Consider the following 19,312-nt stretch of genomic DNA (forward strand, 5'->3'; position numbering starts at 1 on the left):
GGCTTTATGGGAACAGTCTGGGGCTGCTTTAATTACAGCGCTTGCCCTTCCAGGGGAAAGCGCTCCTTTCGCCCACAGAAGGTGATACTTGGGGACAGGTAAGCTAGGTTTTAGGTGTGGCCCATTTGGTTCCATTACTTCAGACCTTGGCAAAAAGGCCGTTCCCGCTCAATCTAACTGCACACTCAACGATTCATTGTCAATTTTACCCAGTACCCTCTTGGCCGTCTTGTTCCTGACTGGAGAGTCCAGTCGGGAGGGCACATCAAGATGAATCTATTTCTGATCCTCTTCCAGGTCCTTTTTGAGGTCGGGGACTAGAGCTTCACACATCCATTCTGTCGTCACCGCTCCCGCTACTTCTGATGACCAAGGGGCATTTTCGTCTTTCGTGCCCAAAGCGAACGTATTCGGTACCGGGGAGAGAACCCCCTGCCAGCCGCACACCTGGTCTCTGGCATTTAGGTTTGGGCCTCATGAAGTCGTACGCGGTTTGTTCCCCTAGATCTGTCGGCTTACCCCCTAACTTCGTTTTTAAGAAAGCTACTTAAGTGACGATCGCCGCAAGCCTCCTCGTCCCCTTCCGCGAGGGCACTTGGCTCCTCTAGCGCCGTTTCTAGCCGAGCCCCCCCACCCCCGCCCAAGCCCCCCGTCCCCCGCGCGGGGAAGCGCGAGCCCCGGCCGCGGAGGGGAGACAGCGAGCCGACCCGAAGTTCGCCGGCGTTCTTCCGGCGGAGCCCAGCCCTCGGGGCGGGCGGGGGCGGCCCCTCGCCGGGACTCGCCGCCGCTCCCAGCGCGGCCTGACGGAGGCGCAGGCCCGCCGCCGAGTGGGGGAATGCGAGGCGGGCCCGGCGCGCACGGGCAGCAGCGGCCGCTGGGGCGCGCGGGGCACGGCGGCGGCGCGGCGTAGAGCTGTCCAGCCCGTCCGCGGGCGCGCCCGGCCCCGCGCCCCGCCGGCCGCCGCCTCCTCGTCCGCCTCGACCGCCGCGGCCCGGCGCGCAGCGCGCACATCCGCGGGGCCAGCACGTGCGCGCCCGCCGCCCGCGCCGACGGCCGGGGAGCATGCCCGCGGGGGCCCGGCCGCTCGCCCGGGGCCAGCTGGCGGCGGCGGCGGCGCGCGGAGCCGCGGGGCGCAGCCGGCCGGGTCGGGGCCGCGGGGCCCGCGCCTCCCCGGCGGCGTGAGGCGGCGGCGGCGGCCCAGCGCGGCCGAAGAGGACGGAGCCGCGGCCGCGCAGAGCGGGGTGAGTGTGTCTGCGGTCCCGGCCGGAAGGCGGCGCGGCCGGGACCCTCCCCGGGGCCGCCAGCGGGCCCCGGAGAGCCGGGCGCGGGGCGGCGACCCCGGCCGGGGGGCGGCCCCGGAGGCCCCGGCCCCGCCGGCCCGCGCGCCCGGGAGGAAGGGAGGAAGGGCGGGGGGGTGGGTGGGGGAAGTGGGAGACCCGGGCCCGGCCGCCCCGCGCGGGGACGAGGGTGTGGCGCGCGCCGGGACCCCTACCTCAGGAAGTCGCCCCGGGGCCCACCCCCTCCACCCCCCCGGGAGACCCACGGGCTCTCCGGAGTCGGGCCCCAAATGCTAATTTCCCAATTTCCGTCGGTAGTGGCCGGGGCGCGGAGGACTCCCCTCCCCCAGTGACAAGTGTCACCGCGGTCAAGGGGCAGGTGTGTGTGCGGTGCTGGGCCTGTCCGGTCCGGCCCGCGCTCCTGAGGAAGGGCCCGGGAAGGGGCTGGGAGGAAGTGGTGGGCACAGCCCTCTGTCCAGCCTTCTGCCGTTTCCCGCCTGCAGCCGGACATCCCTCCAGCCCTGGCCGTGGCTGGGTGGGTTGTCTGGGGCCTAAGCCTGGGGTGTGGCCCTCCGAGAGGGGCCAGAACTTAGAAGAAGGTGCTCCAGGTGCCCCTCGGGCTGGAGGAAAATCTGGCCCATCTCCATCCTGAGAGTCTCCCTTTGCTGTTGTAAGCTGAAGCGCCGCTGTCTTAGGGCAGGCAGCTGCCCCGTCCCCCCTGCCCCTCATCCTTTCTTATCAGGGGCAGGGCTGATGGCTGTTTGGGGGGCAAAAGGGGGGACACTTCCTCCTCCCCCATAATGTGCAAATACCACCCCCCCAAGAAACCGCAAATCAACATTCTAAGTAAACAATGTGCTTGCTAAGCAAATGTCATTTCAAGGCAAGTCCTCTAGCTTTGTCCCCTTTCAGCAGACCTGCTGCCCCTATATAGAAATTCTAGATTCCTCATTCTACACTCCTCTCCCTACCTCTGACGCAGGGGCTGGGGCACTTCTGCAAAGTCTCAGGCTTGCCCACGTCCCCCTCTCCAGAATCGGGATTCTCTAAAGGACACCTCGTTTGAGCATCTTTCTGGGTCCGCTACCAGCTCTCACCCCAGTCTTCGCCTGGGAGTCACTGGAACTGATAGGACAGGGCCCTCCCCGTCCTTCCTCTGGACCTGAGCTAGCACCAAGGCCCCCAGTGCGCTGTCTCTGCTTCAAGGTGTCACAGCACTTTAATGTCTCTCGTGTGGCTCTTATCTCTGTCTGCCTTATTTTACAGTTACTTTTTGTGCCTGCTCTTTATCTCCTCTGCGGGCTTGTGAGCTTCTGCTGGAGAGGCCTGGAGTTTGATTCGTTCCCTCACCCCCGTCACCCCGGGCTCAGCACTGTGGGCACAGTCCCCGGCTAGATGGAGTCAAAGCCCCCTCCCTAGCTTGCCTCTAGGACCCCAGCTCATCTGACTCCTGGACTTTTGCAGTTAAATTATCTTTCCTGTCTTCCGAGTCTGTGTGTCCTGATGGGAAGAGATTCCCCAGCCCTCTCGCTTTGGGTTAGGTAGCATTGTTTTTCTTGTGGGGAGTGACTTGCCAAATGACGGATGAGGGCAGTGTATACTTTGCTGTTCCCTGGGTGGTGAGTGTGGAATGGCCCTTCTCTCTGGCCTCCCACAGCTCACGGTGTGTGGCAGGCAGCAGGGTAGAGAACTGGACTACCCAGGTGGAGGCTCCAGGCCCGGCTGCCCTTCCGTGTCTGCGTGCGCTTAACTAAGTCACTTGGTTTCTACTGGTCTGGGTTGGTCCTTAATGAATCTGAGAGAAAATTCCTCTGCATGGTATAGGCCCCTCAGGATCTGGGCCCTGCCTCCTCTCCTCTCTCTTATCAACTTTCTATTATCAGAACCCAGGCTTGTCCCCACAGGCCTTCCCAGGGAAGGTTGATCACCTTTACCCTTGTGCTACCCAGATGGGACCTGTTTACAGGCGGTCTCCAACCTCCTACTTAGGCTGAGCGTCTGGGGGAGCGGTGCTGGAGTGCTTTTCTCTGTATCCCCAAGGCCTGGCTCATGGTAGGCTCTCAGGAAAATGTTGGGTGAATGGCGAGGGGTCAGCTCTGATGACGCCAAGAGTCCTCACCCCAAGTTGACTCTTGTACATCCTCTCTCGGGGGATCCAACTTTCCTCCCTCTCTGAGGCCAATATTAAAACCAAGCAGACGTCCTCCTCGCCATGCCATCTGGTTACGTCTTTCCAACTTGGTCTCTGAGAAGAACCAGTCATGGAGAATGTGCACTGACACATAAAGATTAGAAGAGGAAACTTCTGGTCCTTCAAGATCATTGCCTTGGTGCTTTTGAAAAAGATGCCGTGGACTTGTACTCTGGATGGAAGGACTCTCAGGATCTGGCTCCTGGGGCCTCCGCGCTGGGCAGGGGCCATGGTCAGAGTCTGCAGTCACGCGCTCGCCCGCCACTTCTCAGCCGTGCCAACGGGAGATGCGCTCCTTTGCAGACAGCCATCGGGAGGCCAGCTTCACGGGATCCCCTGCTGCCAGGCGTGGTCTTTGCATCGCTTCTCCATAGCTTCTTCCCTTGATGTTGGTTTGGCTTTTACTGGGGACCCGGGGATGTTATTAAAGGGAGCTGTGGCTAATCTACGTTTGGTTTGCTCTGAAGCGGTCGTAGAGGGCATCACTCCCTCTGTTCAAGGCTTCCAACGGAGCGTCGCATGAAAAATTTCTCTTCCGGTTTAGGGCCAGGCATCCTTGGCCTCGCCTGCAGGAGACTAGGTCGCTGTACTTCCAACCGTGAGAAGGAGCAGGGGAAGAAAACCTGCATTGTGTGTCTACTCCGTGCACGCGTTATTCCGTTTTCTCAGAGAAAGAGACTGGAACACAGGGAGATCCACGGATTTGCCCAAAGGCTCTCGATTTGTACCCCGTTCTGCCCAAGTCTCCCCTTGCCGCTCGCACTGTCTTTCTGAGTGATTATGGTTACCTTTTTTTTTTTCCTAAAGATTTTATTTATTTATTTGACAGAGGGAGGCACAGCGAGAGAGGGAACACAAGCAGGGGGAGTGGCAGAGGGAGAAGCAGGCTTCCCGCTGAGCAGGGAGCCCGATGGACTCGATCCCAGGACCCTGAGATCATGACCGGAGCGGAAGGCAGACACTTAACCACTGAGCCTCCCAGGCGCCCCATGATTGTGGTTACCTTTTCTTCTTGGCTTCCAGAACACTTGATACACAACACAGTGTTCTGTTTAGTAACTATATTCACTGAGCCTTCTGGTCAGCATGTTTTTTTCCTATTTCCTTTGTGTGTGCTTGCGTGTGTGTGTGTGTGTGTGTGTGTGTGTGTGTGTAGATCTAGATCCCTCTATTCTTTTTTAAAAAATATTTATTTATTTTGTTTTAGAGAGATAGCATGCACAAGTGATGGGGGCATAGGAGCGGAAGGAGAGGGAGAGACTCTCAAGCCAGATGTGGGGCTCGATCTCACGACCCTGAGATCATGACCTGAGCTGAAACCAAGAGCTGGCACTTAACTGACTGAGCCACCCGGGTGCTCTTCTGTTTGTGTTCTTTATAAGTCATCACAAAAGGCTTCTGGAAATCAGGATAGATAAGTGAGTTAAATGCAATAAGTAACATTGTACGTAAAACTTAGGCCAGCTCACGGTGTGGTTAGGGAGAGGTACCCCCCAGTTAACACAGGTTGTGTGTGATAGGTGTCACCTAAACGGCAGGCACAGGGGCACACAGCGGGCTCCGTCGGTATAGTATGCGACTCGATCTCACGGTTGTAGGTTTGAGGATCACGTTGGGTGTAGAGATTACTCAAAAATAAAATCTTAAAAAAAAATATTTAAGTGGCAGGCAGCATTCAGAGGAGGAGACGCCCCTTCTGGGTAAGGAAGTCAGGACTGACTTCCTGGAAGAGGTGGAATTTGAACAGGCCTTGAAGAATGGGTTGAGTTTTAATGGCCACAGCACCTGTAAAGGTGTGTGGGGTTTATAGGGTCTAATCACAAAGGGCTCCACCAGAAAAGTTCTGGTGTGAAGGGAGGGGATTGGTCTGAAGGGTAAAGTGTGGGGTCTGGTGATGCCTTTTCCCATTGTCTCCAGCCCTGGCAGAGTGCTTGAGAACACAGGAATTGGGAGGGTTGCACAGTGGTAAAGACTAGAAGCTGAGGAAGGTAGCAGAGAAGCCACTTGCCCAGGACCCCGCTTTCAGCCTGGAACCCAGGTCCCCGATTACCAGTTCGGTGCTCGCTCTTGACGCCAGCAAGGAGGACGGCAGCAGCCTTTCACGTTGGCCCGTTTCTCCCCTAAAACGGGTATAAGGGTACTGACTCCCTCACCCCTTTGCCCAGCAAACACCATGACAGACCCAGGCTCCAGCTTTATGGCCGACGACGTAAAGGGCGCTGTTGGAGAGGAGAGCTGGCATTTGCTTTCATTACTCATATGAACAATTGCCCTTGCCAGAGGACGGCAAGAAAATTAACCAACAGGCTGGGTTCTGGCAACAGACATGTCAAAAACCCAAGCCATAGCCTCGGAGAGGAGCATAGAAAAAGCAATTTCCCATCTTCTCCTGCTGAAGTCCCTCACCCTTCGCAAAGCTTTCCTATTGTGGGCAGGGGGTCAGGAGTCGGGGTGCAGGGGAAAGGCGGAGTCACCAAAACAGCAGCAGGGCTCAGGGGAGTCTCAGAGCCTTGGGACAGGCAGGGTATGGATGTGTCCCCTTCCAGCCGTGGAGTGAGAGCCCTACTGAGTAAAAGACCTTCAGGGAGGATATATGGTCCGGCACGTGTGCACACAGCCCAGGCTCCCTGGTCCCAGCCCTTCTGTCTCTGCAGTGCCACCAACACCCCATCAGCGAGCACAAAACCACCAGCCCAGGGGACGGACCAGCTTAGGTTCCTGCGCGCCTCTGCTCACACGTTTGTTCCCCGATCAATACCTAACCCCGTTTTATGTTTCCGTTTGAAGATGCCGTATTTCACAGATGCTGTTATCCATTAACACTGAACACAGCCGCCACTGGCTGTCACTCACACCTGAACGAGGCTGATCTCGCTCAGGTATTTCCTCCGGGGCGTGCGGCACTGCCCAGAAATGGGAGCGTGCTCCAGCACCGGGCTTGGGGCCCCTTCCGAGGTTGAGGCGGCCAACACAAGAGGACAAACGTGTGAAAAACGTGGCATTGCACGGATCGCGAAAAGGATGCTTGTTTTTGGTCTGAGAGCTGAGAGCAGAAGGCGAGCATCTCCTCGTTCAGCCTCGGCTGGGATCACACACGCTGGGGGACTCAAAATTTGAAGCCACCCTGCATGTGTTGGCAAACGACCGTGTAAGCCCCATGAAGATTACTTGTAGCGAGTAAGGAGTTTGTAAATACGGAATCCGCGGATGATGAGGACCAACTTGTATGGGCAAAGCATGTCCACGACAGCCTGTTTGAATGTGAGCGCCACGGCATTCCTCAGAGATAAGGACAGACTCTTGCCCAAATTTTACAGAGGGCGGAGTGCGGGGGCAGAGAGGTATCCTAACCCCCTCCAGCTTGCACAGTCCAAGGTTTGCACCCACCCCTGCTTCGGCCCCCCCGGCTTGGCACTTCCTCATCTGTGGCCGTACTTGCAGTCAGATTCTTGTCCCCTCATGTCTCTCCCCATGCAGGGACTTCATGGGCTATCTCTGTCATCGTGTCTGTCCCCGTGGTGACCCCGGCATCTAGTACAGGGCACCTCAGTGGTGCGCAGTACAGACGGGGGACTGGAGGCTGGGGCTGTGGATTCCAGGCTTTGCTGTCTCAGGTACCAGAGAAAGGAAGAGTCCTTGGCATCAGTCCCCTCCCTTGGCTCCCCTGTGCCCTCTTCCAGAAGGGCACCCACCTCACCTTTCCACAGGCCTGCTGGCCACACGCACGCACACACACACACACACAGAGGGAGGGTCAGCGAGCCCACGTGGGTCCCTATGACTGCTCTTTGCTGAGAGGAGCTGAGGGCAGTCCTTCACCCAAATGAACGACCCACTTAGGGAGGGGTTTCAGGCCAACGTGAGGCTTCCTGTGGCCTCACATCCTGGCCTTCTTACTCCTGGCAACCTTTCCAAAAGCGTTTTGCGCCGGTGCCCCATTAAGAGCTGGAACATAGGTAATTTAGATGACCCGCTCGTTCTTCTCTCCGAGACTCTGTTTCCCCTTGCAGAGGTGGTTCCTGGTGATGGACAGAATTTTCTCTTTTGGCAGCTGGGGGCTTTCCTCCTCGGCCTCCGTAGGGTCTGGCTGACTCATCGGCGGGGCTGTGGAGCACCGTGCCAGCTCTTTCCCCCACTGCTGGCCTGCCAGGACTGAGTCAGGCTCTGCAGCCTGCTGGGCTTACCTGGCCTCATGCCGCCAAAGGATCCAGCCCCCACTGGGGGGCTCACGGGGCAGCGGGGTGCTGTGTCAGGCCAGTGGAGGGGTGGAGGGCCAGCACTCTGATGGGGGAGGGTACTCCCAGCTGTCCTCCCCTCCGGCCCCTGCTGTCTCTGCAGCCCTTTGAAATGCCATCTCTCAAAGGGGGCATGGGGTGGGAGTGTGTTGGGGCAGAATAGGGAGATACTCCCCTTTTCGGTGGAGAACAGCTCCTCCGGGCACAGCCAAGAGGCGGGGCAGGTCTGAGAGCTCGGTTAAGGGCAGGTTAGCCAAAGAGAGTCCCCTCCTCTCCTCTGTCCTACTGGAGGGCCCATTAATTGCTTTGCTTTTCTTGGCAATTTGTAAGAGCTGACTTTTTGCTTGTGTTTTCATGAGAGGGGAAGAAAAAAAAAAAACAACCCAAACATGTTCTGCAATGACAATTTTTCCCTCTTGGGTAATCACAATGGAAAAAAGCATTTAAGGCCTTTGGAAACCACACATAAGTGCAGCTCAACCAGGGAGGGGGTTGGGGGGGGAGCATTCATCAGGGACGGCCAGACATGGAGGCAATTCGGCGGCTCCCGTGTAGGGAAACAGTCGTTTCGCGTGTATTTTGGGTTCACTGGCCACAGCATATTTTAATCAGTCCGCCAGTGTTGTGCATCTGACAGGCCAAACGTTTATTGTGGTTGAACCATCTGGGAGGTGGGAGGCCTGCAGCCTTCCCCAGTGGCAGCCGGTAACTCCTCGTTTAAAGGAAATTTGTTCGATGTGTTCAAGAACCCACTGCTAAAACACCATTAATAACAGAAGCCTCAGGAGTTCTGAAAGCACGCACGCTCTCCTAGCCATCCACCGGACGTGCCTCGCCCAAGACCTCATTTTTTCCTTTGCGCGGGTGACATTTTCCAACACAGTGAAGCAAAGTTCTGAAGTGGCCCCTTTAATTGGTCCAGAGCCCGGTGTGTATGAACCCAGTGCAGAGAGGAGCTCATTAATTTGTAGCTGGACGCCGTGCCGCCTGTGTCTTTGCTGCGGGAGTAGCGTGGAACAGATCCCTGCATTAGTATGCAGCATGAGCTCCCGTCCTGCGCTGTGAGAGAGAACGCTAGCTTTATTTCAGTTTCCAGCCTTCGGTGACTCACTGTGGCATCGTGAGTCCGCGGGAACCACTGCTGACCTGCTCCGACCGTCCTGCTCTGCTTGGGCACCGCGGTTTACAGCCCCATTTTTCTTTCTTACCTCTGTGATTTCCCCTGGCTGAAGGTCTCTTTCCCGAGGAATGCTCTGCCTGACTCTCCAGCAGGGGGGAAACTAGGAATTCAGAATATTATGGATCGAGCCGGGCAAGCCGGAAAGAGCCCTGGAAAAAACCAAGTCCAAGTCTTTGACCTTTCCACGGGGAGGAATGACTTTCCATTTCCCTGAAACCTTAAGATCCTGGGGCTGGGCATGGAGCACAGTGGAGACTCAAGGACACGGTGGTGAATGGAGTCTGGCTCATAAATTCTGGGCCATCCGGTTCCCTCACGTTTGTCCTGGTGATCTGGTCGCTGCAGGACTGGGGTTCAGAGGGTGCGGGCTAGTAACGGCACGTGTCTCATACCCAGCTAGGTTGGCCTTTCATGACAGACTTTTCTAGATACCGAGATTCCTGCTCCAGGAGAAGGCGGCTCTTCCCTCTGGAAGCCATGGGGGAATACCTGGTCTGGCCCAGCGGCTCCTCAGGTGGAGGGACGGTGGCTTGTGTGCCTTCGAATCCCCAGTGCCCAGCACAGTGGCTGGTGATGACTCGGGGCCAGATGACCATGTTGGGAGAGGTCAGAGGTGAAGGGCTGTCTCTCATTTATCCACCTTTTTACAACACCCTCTGATACACAGAGTGTTTCTGCCCGATGTGCTTCGTTTGATCTCTTGTAAGTGCTGCTGTGCCCATTTTACAGGTGAGGAAACAGAGGCTCAGAAGGGTCATGGTTTGGCACCCAGTGCTTTCTCCTGCCGTGTTTCACACATGGGGGCACTGTAGCTCAGAGAGGTCGTGATTCGGGTCAACCACAGAGGAAGCACCCTCTTGACTCAGCGTGGTCCTGACCCCTCATACTCGTGTTCAGTCCCGTCATCACACACCCGTGTGGTGGTGTTCTGTCCCATCGGCATTTCCTGATCCGGTTCAGGCTCAACAGTGCTCATATGATACTTCTCAGTTTGGGTTTGTATGAGTTTTTCTTGCTGCTTTTCTTTTTTTTCCTCCAGAGGGGAAAACAGAATTCCTTTTCTGTTGGTTCTGCAGCTTTTACTTTTCCAAGAAGCCAAAGGGCTCCCAAACTTAGAGCAGATTCCCCGAGACGGGGTTGTGTGCTCTGAGGTTGTGGCTATCTCTGGATGCGATGCTGCGGCCAGTTTCCGGCCCCGTTGTCCAGTCTGCCAGCTGTGCACCTGTGAGGCTCACGATCGGAGACACGAAGTGGGGCCTAGGGCCGCTGGCTGGGTCTGGGGCCTTTTATTCCCCCCCTGAACTGGGTACAGCTTCCCTCCCAGTGGCGAGTGATGGCCGGTCCGTCCCTGTGGGGAGGGGAGGGGGAAGGCAGCATTCAGCCTGAGCCTCCAGAGTGAGCTTGTCCAGAATGGGGAGACCCCACTCACCACCCACTCTGGGTTCTCATCTGGGGCTGGGTCTGCTTGGTCTGCGTCTGTCCCCTCCTCTGGCCTGACATCCTTGGTGTCTCAGGGCTCCTGTGGGCAGGTGAGCTGAAGGCCTGTGGCCCTGGGCTGAGAGGAGCAGGTGGTGTAGGTGGGCCTCTGGCTCAGGTCAGGGTCCCTTCAGCAAGCGTTACAGGGTTGCTTTACCCAGAGGTCTAGAGGCGTACGTCCAGAGAGACGGGCTTGGGTCCTTGGTCCAGACAGAGATCATCCCTGGAGCTCCTCACGCTGCGTACGTCACCCCCTGGATGACTGTCACCTTGAGACGGCTCCCAGGCCAGGTGACGCAGCCACCAGTGGGGCTCTCAAGGATAGGGACCAAGTTATCCCTCTTTGACTTCCTTAGAGTGCCTTTCCCTATTGTGAACTTGGAGAAAGGGGTTTGCGAAATCTCTGAATGCAAGGAGATGTGGGGAAGGTGGCCACTTGCCTGACTGTCCCGATTGGTGCTCGGGAGAACCCAGCAGGATTCCCAGCCTCTGGCTATATCAGGCCCGGACACAGAGGGAAAAGGGGGGTTCTAGCCTGTGCAGCACCTGGGAGCCAGGGAGCAGGCGGGAAGGGCTGCTCGATGTCCTTTCCTTTCTGCAAATTGAAGTGAAATTCACAGAACATAAAATGAACCGTTTTTGAAGTGGGCAGTTCAGTATTGGATAATCCCTTCACAGTGACATGTGAGCGCCACCTCTCTCCACTTCCAGAACATTCTCATCACCCCAGAAGGAAACACCCGTCAGCAGCCGCTCCCCACCCCTCCCCCAGCACCTGTCTGCCCCTCATCTACTTTCCGTCTCTATGGATTTTCCTATTCTGGGCGTCTCACAGAGAGGGAGTCGCACAATGTGCGACCTTATACGTCTGCCTTCTTTCACAGAAACAGGACATTTTCGAGGTTCATCCACGTTGAAGCAGGGGTCCGGGCCTCATTCCTTTTTGTGTGGGCGGTGGCACACACACCATCAAATTCACCACCCGAGCCAGTTTTGAGTGTCCAGTTTGGTGGCAGGAAGCACTCACGCCGTCGTGCGTCCCTGCCCCTGTCCGTCTCCGGAATGTGCTCAGCTCCCGCCAAGTGAGCCTCTGTCCCCACGAAACACGGACGCCCTCTCCGCTGCCCCCAGCCCCCGGCGGCCACCCTGCCACTTCCCGTCTCTGTGAGCAGGGCTCTTCTGGGTGCCTCGTGTCCATGGAATCCCAGTGTTTGTCCTTCTGTGACCGACTGACTTCACCGAACATGATGCCCTAGAGGTCCAGCCCTGTTGTAGGTTGTAGTTTGTGACTGAACTGCCTTGTGTTTTTTTAATTTATTCATTTGTGAGAGAGAGAGAGAGACAGAGAACATGAGCAGGGGCAGGGGCAGAAGGAGAGGGGGAAGCAGGCTCCCCACCAAGCCGGCAGCCTGATGTGGGGCTCCATCCCAGGACCCCAGGATCATGACCTGAGCCGAGGGCAGACGCTTAACTGACTGAGCCACCCAGGAGCGCCTGCATTTTTTTTTTTTCCTTTTTGGCTGAATCATACTCAGCTGTACGGTCGGGGTGCATTTGGCTTATCCACTCATCTGTCGATGGATGCTTGGGCTTTTTCCGGGCCAGTGAGTTGCTGACTGTGGATGGGACAGTAAAACAGCTAGGCTCAGAGGGCCTGGGGGTCCGGAGGCAGGAGCTTTGGTTTCCGAGGGGAGCGGCCTTTGGTGGTTGCCCCTTTGTGTGCATGGGTTGCCGTCTCCATCCAGTGGGGTGGAGACGCTCCCGTGCAGGGATGCTGTGGGGTTGCAGCGACTGGACGTGTATGTGTGTGGGGGGGTGGCTGGCACACTGAGTCTCTGTGTTCTGCCCAGGGATGTGAGGCCTGGTGGTACCTGGCCTTCTGCCCACCTGGGCTCCCCTGTGACTCCCACTTGCTAGAAGCTTCTCTCCCTCACCGAGGTTCCAATGCCAGCCCCAGGAGAAGGTGGTGGCCGTGTGTCCTGCCTCTTGGTGGCCTTCAGAGCACTTGTTGATGCCTGCTGATGGCAGTAGGAGACACACGGCCTCCTGAAGCACTGTCCCCTGGGTCCCTCCTTCAGTGCTCCAGGAAATCAAAGCCAGAGGGATGACATCCGCAGCCTCTTGGGGTGGCTGAGTCAGAGCAGAAAGCCAGCCTGGAATTCACTAAGTCACACTTGCCTTCATTAGGCTAATTAACTTTCGATGTGAATTAGCTTTATGAGCTGATTTCGGAAATCCATTACCATCCCGGGGCCAGCTTGGTGAGCAGAGGTGTCTCAGAAGCTGTGCCGTACATTTCCATATCCGCCAATTAGGTGTGCTTAATTATTAACCTAGGGCTGGGTGGCTAATGAGGGCTTGCATTCAGCATGCTTTGTTTGAGAATTCTAAGGCTTTTAAAAATTAACCATAATATAGTTAAAATCGTACTAGGAATCCTAAGTTGTGACCCATGTTGCAGATGATTTGGAATGTAAACTGAGGCAGGGGGTTGATTTGTGGAAGTTCACGTGGATGGAGAGTTGGGGGGGGCGTTCCATGGGTACACTGCTGGCCGAGGGCTCATGGGGGGGGGGTTCACTGACTAGGCTACCCACAGAATTACCGCCTCCCAGGTGCCCGGGTGACTGAGATCTCCAGGCACCTCTTTTGACAGCCCTTGGCCATTAGCCCCGCTGTACAGAGGAGAGCACCGGCCTAGAGGGGAACAGGACTGCCCCGTGGACACGCAGCTCAGAGACTCAAAGCTGGGCGTTCTGGCCCCGAGACTCCGGGCTCAGCTGCCCCTTGAGATGGTTTACCCCACCGCGGGCATACTTGGGAGTTAAGTAGGCTTTTGAGAGTCCACCCGGGAGTCTAAGCATTATGTAAACTTTCTTTTCTTCTTCTTTTTTTAAGTGGACGAGCTTGTCCCAGGGTGCACTTGGAGAAGAAACACTTCTTACTTCCCAGCCTTAAGTGGAACCTCCCAAGGCTGCCGAGACAGGAGTCCTTGTTTGTGCCTGAACGCTTGTGCCCCGGGGGCGGGGCGCTCCCTGCTGGCTGGCTGGCTGGCTCTCAGCTCACAGAGCCCATGTGCCCGGGACCCTGTGGGTGACAGGCTTGGCCAGCTCTTCCAGGGGCGTCACGGACGGTGATCTGTGTCACCAGGGACCCAGCTCTGCTGTCCCCTGTCTTTAGTGCCTTTCCTTGCTGCTTAGGTGTTGGTCACTGAGGGGCATCGAGCTTTGGCAGGCCCCCACGCAGCTGGAGCCGAACAGATGGGGGTTTCAGGAGGTAGAGGTTTTATTTTTAGCCCCACAGCCTCTGTCACTATGGAGATACCAAGCTGGGGACCCACGAAGCTTCATGCTTCTCCTGCCAGCGAGGGGAGAGGGTCCTTTATCCTTCCTGGAACTTGGTTCCCTGGGCAGCCTCAGCTTCTCCAAGACCTCAGTCTGTGTGTGTGCTGCGCGCGTGCGCGCGTGTGTGTGTGTGAAAGAGAGAGAGAGAGACAGACAGATGCTGCTACTGCTGCTCACAATGGGGAAGGATGTGCTCCGGGGCCCACCCGGCATGGAGGCCAGCGTCCACGGCCACCTGTGTTCGGGTGGATGGCAACAGGAGACCCGAGGCTCCACGTGCCCTGTGCTGTGTGACCTTGGGCAGGTTGCTCCTTCTCCCTGGGCTTTCTGCTTCCTCACCTGACAGGTTGGGAATCTGGTGACATAATTGACGGGGGGCAAACTCTGTGGCTACAGTGAGGTTTGAATGCCATGAGTGTGAGAGTGTGTGAGTGTCTGTGCATGTGTGTGCGTGAGCGTGTCCAGTCAGTGTGACGCCACGGTCACCCTCCGTAGATCATCTAGCATTTTTCCTGCTCCTTCATCTTGTTCCCTTTTCCCGTCATTTGGCTTCTCCATTCGAAGGCCGAGAAAGAGGAGGTCAGAGGGAAAAGCATTTGGTCCTTTCTGTACATTATCATAAAAGCTGTATCGAGGGAGGTTGAAACCTATCCCTCACCCACGACTGATGTGCCGTCCGCAGAGTTGATGAAAATCTGTTGATGAAAAGAGTTGATGAAAATTCTGTTCCGGGGCGAATACGCTACCTTGCCTCGGGTGGAAAGGGGCACTTGTTGCCTTAGCTCCGTCGCTGTGGTGGTCGTAAGCCAGCCGCCGGGGGGCTGGAGCTTTTGTCCCGAGTCGCGCAGCGGGTAGCACTGGGGCTGAGACTAGTCTCCCTCGACTCTGCAAGCAGCACCCTCTCCGCAGCTCCACACGGGACCGCGGGGGTCAAGTGGGCACACGCCCCGCTTTTCAGAATCCTCCTTTTCAGATCTCAGGCTTGGCTATTATCCAAAAATCAGAAATTATGAGCATTGATGAGGGTATGCGGAGACGCGAGGCCTTGTGCACGCTGGTCAGGGAGTGACATGGGCAGCTGCTGCGGCCAACAGCCTGGGGGTTCCTGAATTGGTGAGACAGTTGCCCCGGGACCCAGCGGTTCCAGCACTGAGAGCAGGGACCTGAGCAGGTGTTTGTACGCCATGTTCCTGGCCTCACTGTGCACAGCCAGAAGGTGGGAACACCCCAGCTGTCCATCAGCAGATGTGGGGACAACGTGGATCTCCAGCCAGTAGAATATCACTCGGCCATAAAAAAGGAGGCGAGGGCGCCTGTGTGGCTCAGTTGAGCAGCCACCTCCTGATTTCGGCTCGAGCCGTGATCTCAGGGTTGTGGGATCGGCCCCACGTCGGGCTCCGCGCTCAGCCCAGAGTCTGTGAGATTCTCTCTCCCTCTGCTTTTTTGCTCTTTCAAGCAAATCAATCTTTTTAAAAAAGATTTTATTTATTTGACAGACAGAGGCACAGCAAGAGAGGGAACACAAGCAGGGGGAGTGGGAGAGGGAGAGGCAGGCTCTCCCCTGAGCAGGGAGCCCGATTTGGGGCTCGATCCCAGGACCCTGGGATCATGACTTGAGCTGAAGGCAGACGCTTGACTGACTGAGCCACCCAGGCGCTCCTAAAGAAATCTTAAAAAAAAAAAAAAAACAGAGGGGGTTTCTGACATGCTACAATGTGGGCGAAGCTCAGAAATATTAAGGTGGGTGAGAGGAACCCCACAAAAGAACAGTATTGTGTGATTCTGCTTGTACGCGGAGCCCAGAGTGGGTGCATTCACAGAGACCGGAAGTTGAATGGTGGTGACCGGGGTCTGGAGGAGGAGCTAGTGTTTGGTGGGTACAGAGCTTCTGTTTGTGGCGATGAAAATGTTCTGGAAATCGTGGTGGTGGTTGCACACCACTGAATGTCCTGAGTGGCGCGCTTAAAAATGATTAAAATGGCGGGGAAAAAAATAGAACAACCCTGATCAGGCTTGTCTTGGCATCTCAGGTGAGACTTGGGCTGGGTCCCACCTTGCTTTTACTTTCAGGGAGCACAGAGCTTCCCCCCAGCCGAGGCCTCCCAGCTCAGCCGCAAGCCTGTGCACTGGTTCTCCTGCTCTCTGGGGAGGGTGTTCCTGGCAGTTAACGGCCAAGCCTGGTCCCCGTGTGTGCATGACATCCGTCTCTATGGAACACTTGTGCACCTGACATCGGGCATGTCCTTTTATGGCTCTGCTTGTTCTCAATGAGCGGAAAGATAAACACCTTTTCAGAGAGCAGATGCCATCTGCCCAGGGTCCCTGGCGTCCACAGCTGCAGAGCGAGTGGGAGCCGGCTCTGAGGGCAGGTGCAGCTGCAGCCCCCGGGGGAGTGAGGCGGGGGTGTGCGGAGGAATGGGACCCCGCACAGGGTTGAGGCCCCGTGCAGACAGCGTGGGTGTGTGGCCCTGCCATGGACCTGCTGGGAGCACCAAGTGGGTCACCGGCTCTCACCCAGCTTCTGTTGGCTCACCTGCCTTTTGGGTGGTTGTGAGATTTCAAGGAGAATGTGTGCCTTGCTCAGTGCCCAGTGCCTCATGGAGCTTGGCGAGCCTGTGATTCACCCTTGCTGTGGCCTGCAGAGGTGCCGGGATCCTGGGTCTCTACCAGGGAGAGGTCACAGGCTTCCCAGAGTTCGGGAGGCGCTGCAGAGGCATGGCTGGCTGGGAGGGTGAGGCCTGTGCGCTGGAAAGAGGATGTGATTGGGGGGTTCCAGGCCACACCAAACTCCCCTGTGCCTCTTGAAGCCTCCTGCTGTAGGCAAAGCCCAGGGCTGCTTCTCTGTCACTGTAGTCGATTCCTGGGGCTGTGTAAGGCGCACCGTGGGGCTTGAAACACGGAAACTTCTAGAGGTCAGAAGGCCATGTGTAGGGTGTAGGCAGCATTGGCTCCTTCTGGAGGCCCTGGAGGAGAATCTGGTCCAGGCCTCGCTCCTAGCTGCTGGTGGTGGCCAGCCATCCTTGGTGTGGCTTGACTCGCAGACACACGACTCCCGTCTCCACCTCTGTCTCCATGTGGCTGTCCTCCCTCTCTGTGTGTATCTCTGGCTGTCTTCTTGTGAGGACACCAGGCATATTGGGTCAGGCCCCCCCTTGTCCAGTGTGACCTCATGTTAACTAAGGCATCTGTAAAGATCCGATTTCCAAATAAGGTCACATTTTGAGGTTCCAAGAAGAACATGAATTTTGGGGGGCACACTTTCGGCCCAGGGTAGTCTCCATACTGGTTGAAGGAATGAGTGAATGACCAGGGAAAGCCATTCAGGTGTGTCTGCTTAGGTGTGTTGGTACAGAAGGTAGGGACATCCCTGTTGACCTGGGTGTGTGAGAGGGTGGCTCCAGGATCCCCCCAATCTCTCCAGCATACCCTCCGACCACTCACCTCTACACCCTGAGTTGGGCACCCTCGCTGCCTCTTGACTCAGGCCCCCTCCTAGGTAGCAGCAAGAAGAATGTTTATTACAGGGAAAGTCCTACACACCGGGGGTTCTTTGCTTCTTTCTGCCCAAGATCTCAAAGCTGTCTTTGTTTCTCTCCCCTCCCCTTGAAGCCAAGAAAGGCTGTAGGGGTGGCCTTTGGCCTTGGGCAAATCCACTCTCCTCTTTGAACCTGTTGCCGCCTGCAGTTGAAGGAGGCTGAGCTGGGTGCCTCTGAAGGGCTCTTTCGCTCTATGATCATTTCTGTTCTACTGCGGAGGAAATTCTGGGATAGGAAGGCATGCCTTTGGGCTCCCCAAGAGGCAGGACCCATTTCCAGATGTTCCTGAGTCTTCTCTGCCGCCTCCTGTAGGAAGCCCTCTGCGATTCACCCGATTCACGTGTGGTTCCTGCAGTCCTCACTGTGCCCTTTGCGTGACACATGAAATCACAGACACTCGCCTGCTGTTCAGATGGTGTGCAGTTGCGTGTGCGTGCGCGTGCGTGCATATTATACCGCGTTATGGACCAGTCTCAGAAACATAAGCCGATGATTATTTACTAGGAGATGTGCTAAGAGCAGAAAGAGGGAAAGCCCTACTTTGTTGCTTTCAATAGAGTCCAGAAAAGCATTTGGTGAAGTTCAACATCCCTTCCTCTTAATAACCTAGAGACTGAGGGATAGACACGAGATCGCAGTGTGACAAAGGACATCTCCAATCAGTAGCAACATACTCCTTAATAACGAAACACTGTGGCAGCATCTTGCAAAGTGTGTTCGAGGGGCACAGGACGCTATCACAGACTGTGTCATGACAGTGTCTAGAAGCCGCTGTGGGAGAGGCGTCCCTCTGAGACACGCTCACCCCTGCCATCAGTATTGAACATCTCGGTAGACCGAAGCCAGGCCAACGGGCTGGGAAAAGGAAATGGAGCAGAACTCCTGGAAAGGAGCTTGGAGAATTAATGTTTTGAAATGGGTACAGTGTTCACCTTAGGTTTTCGTAGTGGACACACTGAAAGGAATTAGAAGTAGTGAGACAGTGTGGCGGCCAAGCCCCAGAGTAGGTACGCAGCTGCCATCGCTTTCCTAGGTGCCAGAGGTCACAGATGGGAAGATTGATGGGAAGAAGCACTTTAGGCCCTGGCTCGAGTGTCCACACCCTAGTTAGAAAGAAGAGTAATGGCCAGGCCGTCTCAGGCGGCTCCTGCCTCTGCTTTGCCTCTCTGGAGCCCAGAATCCCAGGGGGATTGTAGGGACAGTGATGCAGTTGCAGAGCCTTCCAGATCCCTGTCGGGGTCAGGTCGAGGCTGTTCCATGGGGCCGAGCTTCCCATCCAGTGTTGGGGTGATGGACGGTGTGGCCTGGAGTCAGGACCCCGGGGTCCCAAGTCTGGTGTTCCCACTTTGTGTCTGGGGGATTTAGGCTGAGCTCCCTGGAGCTGAATTTCCTTGTTGGTGACAGAAGGACCCCAGCACCATCCTCGCACACTTCTGGGGAATCTCTGAGAATGTCTTGAGCCCCTTTGCATGTCATTCGGCTCTTGTTACAAAGGCTGGAGGCCATTGTCTTAGGCTCAGCCCCGATCCTGGGCTGGGGACGCAACGTGTGGAAAGAGGACCTCAATATGTTCTCAAAGATGGGCGCTTAGGGTCACCTGGTCCCCTTGTCCCACATCCCCGCCTGGCCATCCCCAGGGTGGCTGGTGAGCAGAGTCTGGGTGTTGGAAGCCCTGTGAGAAGCCAGAACACAGACGAGGCCACACGTGGTCATTCGGATGAGGTCACCTCATTAGCTTTGGGGCCGAGGAGGTCTTCCTAGGGCCCCCTTCTCGAAGCCCCTCCTTGTCTCCCTTTGCTGAACGGGGGACATTAGGTGTAATTCAGTCTCTGAGGGATGGCTGACTTGCTCTCAGGCCGGCCCCACGAGGACACAGATGGAGCTTGGCCACGGGAGCAGGACTGCTCAGAGGGGTGGGCCAGGCTGTGGCTGCCACCGGCTCCCACTAATTCCTTATTAGGTAGCCTTCTGTTTTGCCCCTCTCTTTTCCTTTTCTCTCCTCGGTGTGGTTTTGCTGCTGTTAATTTTTTGCCTTAGTTTAGCCATGGTGGTTGTACGAGCCCCTGTGGGGCC

The 19,312-nt window shown here is 56.6% G+C and overlaps 1 protein-coding gene across 11 annotated transcripts in view; it reads left to right on the forward strand.

Moving 5' to 3' along the window:
• The first annotated feature begins 1,136 nt into the window (after positions 1-1,136).
• PITPNM2 (phosphatidylinositol transfer protein membrane associated 2) overlaps positions 1,137-19,312 on the forward strand; it is a 133,189-nt gene continuing 115,013 nt past the window's right edge. For all 11 annotated transcript variants that reach the window (XR_007121915.1, XR_007121916.1, XR_007121917.1 and 8 more), the window contains exon 1: positions 1,137-1,241. The gene's annotated coding sequence lies outside the window, so the exon portion shown is untranslated. The remainder of the gene's footprint in view (positions 1,242-19,312) is intronic.

Source organism: Lutra lutra, chromosome 12, assembly GCF_902655055.1.
Source record: "Lutra lutra chromosome 12, mLutLut1.2, whole genome shotgun sequence".
NCBI lineage: Eukaryota > Metazoa > Chordata > Mammalia > Carnivora > Mustelidae > Lutra > Lutra lutra.